At 33.4% G+C, this 2,865-nt stretch overlaps 1 pseudogene; it reads right to left on the bottom strand.

Annotated features, from left to right (window-relative positions):
• Positions 1–545: 545 nt before the first annotated feature.
• Positions 546–2,525, bottom strand: LOC145006809 (wall-associated receptor kinase-like 1 pseudogene; annotated as a pseudogene).
• Between the last annotated feature and the right edge of the window lie 340 nt (positions 2,526–2,865).

Below are 2,865 nucleotides of genomic sequence, written 5' to 3'. Positions count from 1 at the left end.
TATCTTTTAAGATTCATGGGTTGATTTTTGTTTTGTTTGTGTACTTTAATTTAAGGGGTTTTATATTGTTAATGGTGGAAAAAACTTTTGGACCTTGCAATAGTTTATCTTGGTAATGTTGTATTACTTTTTAAGTGGGGTTCTTTTTTATTTAAATATGCATCTCTTTTTATATTTAAAGGAGTGGTTCTAATGTTTAATGATGCGTTGTAATCTGTTTTTATGGAAGAAACAATTTGTTTTTAGGGCAGTTCTCATCATTCTTTGGTGTTGTTTTAGAACAACAACATTAATAATGGTATTTTTTAAGACAATATTTGTTTGTGCGGCTCAATATCCCCATCAATTAATTATTTTAACCGCATCAATAAAAACAAAAACTTTCTCTACTAGTGTCTCTACAATTTTCACATGGTTATTAAAATTATATTTAAACATTCTTCTTCTATTCACAGCTAGATGATCGATACTTTCATTCCAAGTGTTTTTTTTTCAACTTACCCTAATAACAAACTTATCTATATCTCATGTTCACACAATTAGTATCAATCCTTACGAGGAAGTTCCAATTGTACTGCTTTTAATTTGTCTAAATCGATGACCACCTCTCTCATGCTTGGTCTTTCCTTCACATTCTTCTTCATGCATGTCTTAGCAAGCTTGGTGACAAGAAGAATATCGTCCATCAGAGCTTCATCCAGAACGTGCTTGTCTAAAATTTCAAGCACGCGGTTATGTTTCACTAAGAACTGGAAACGTGAAACCAGACCTTCACTACAATTTATTGAAGATACAACTTTTCTTCTGGTTAAGAGCTCGGTAAGTACCACACCAAAGGCGTAAACATCACTTTTTTCTGTAAGTTGCCCCGAACGGAAGTATTCTGGATCTAAGTATCCAAATGTGCCTTCAATTTTTGTAGTTAGATGAGTTTTGCAGAGAGGTATTGACCTTGAAAGTCCAAAGTAGACACTACAGCTTTGTAGTTCTGATCCAATAAGATGTTATGTGGCTTAACATCCCTATGGAATATGGCTGGGGATGCATATGAGTGCAAATAGAATAATGCTCCTGCAACATCCCTTGCCACTCGCATACGATCTTTCCATGAGAATTTGGAAACCTCTTCCCCATCATGAAGATGTTGTGAGAGGGTGCCATTGGATAAATACTCATATACTAATAACGGGACTTCATATTCCAAACAGCAACCTAACAGTCTAACTGTATTCCTATGGTTTATCTGTGCAAGAATGAAAACTTCATTAACAAATCGTTCTACCTGGTCTTCATCTACTACGTTTGACCTCTTTATGGCTACAATGGTTCCATCTGTCAAGAAACCCTTATACACTGTACCCTGTCCTCCCTTGCCAAGTAACCGACTTTGACTAAAACCAATGGTTGCCTTCTCTATCACTTTCGCAGAATAAATTTTTAGTTTAATTACATGTGATTTATTAGCTGAGATATGCTGCGTCAATAGATATCCACCGTTCCTTTTAAAGAACTCCAGCTTGATCTTATTTTCCTTTCTTCTGCGGAGTTCTTTATATGTCCAATGACCAATAGCACCAATGGGAGTTATTTGCAAAAATGGGGCAGTTTTCAAAAAGGTTAGTAGAAACGGGGCTGTTTTGAATGCCTTTGTAGAAATGGGGCTCCTGGCCCACTAAATGAATACGTAAATATATATTGATCCTCACAGCTTACAACAATAGTCCTTAGTTTTTTATAATATGTTCAAACTTTATCCTTTTATATATTTTTTTCTACATTTTTACTACATCTTATTATATTTACTTATTATATTTACGTAAATATTAAATATACAAAATAGTCCATAAAAATATTCAACATTGACCCTTATTTTATGAAATATGTTACCACTACATCTTATTTTATTTTTTATTTGTATTTTATACATTTACTTAATTTAATAATATTTAATGTAAATATATTATTCAATTTATAACTAATGCTTATTAGTTTTCAATACTAAATATATCTCATTTATACATTTCCATTAATACTAATATTTAATATTATAACAATAAGAAATAAGAAAACACGTAACTAAGATTACATTACTAAAATTTAAAAATCATAATACAAAATCACACAGGAAATACAAGACCAATGAAACATGAAATTACAACACAATAAAACAAAAACATAGTTTACTACTCATTGAATCTTGGTTGAGAATTTGAACAATTTCTTCTATTATGACCTGGCTGGTGGCATAGTGTACATCTACGAGGTTCATCAGGATGACGAATGTCCATCTCATTATGAATTCGATTTGCACGCCTTCGTCCTCGATGAACAGAAAGTTTTGAGTAATCTGCTTCAATCGTCCAGTTTGAATCCAACCAATAATCAACATGAGGAAGTGGTACAAACCCAAAATTATATTGTTGTCTGTATGTCATAGTAGTGTACACATTGTTCACAATGGAAAGAGGGTTGTCCCCTCTATTCCGACAAACTGCAAGTGCATGTGAACATGGAAATCTCTCCATTTGCCACTTACCACAAGTACACATATGTTGAAAATAATTAACAGTCTATGTATTTCCTCCGATTCCATTTATCTGTGACCTTGTGACAACTCTGTAAACACCTTCATTGTAGTGAAACTCAGATAAAACATGACTTTGTGCACGAGTGTCACGTTTAAGAAAGAGACGCCACATACATTTTGGTAGAGGTGTAATGTAGTTCATTGCAATACCACTATGCTTTCTGAAAAGTTGCACAGTTCTATTGAATGTAAGGTCAATACACGCCCTAATTGGCAATTGTCTCGTTCCTCGTAATGCATTGTTCATACTCTCAGAGATATTGGTCGTTAAGAAACCC

The sequence above is a fragment of the Lactuca saligna genome, chromosome 7 (assembly GCF_052625555.1).
Source record: "Lactuca saligna cultivar CGN05327 chromosome 7, ASM5262555v1, whole genome shotgun sequence".
NCBI classification, from domain to species: domain Eukaryota; kingdom Viridiplantae; phylum Streptophyta; class Magnoliopsida; order Asterales; family Asteraceae; genus Lactuca; species Lactuca saligna.
The sequence above is the reverse complement of the archived record's forward strand: the minus strand, read 5'-3'. Positions and strand labels throughout refer to the sequence as shown.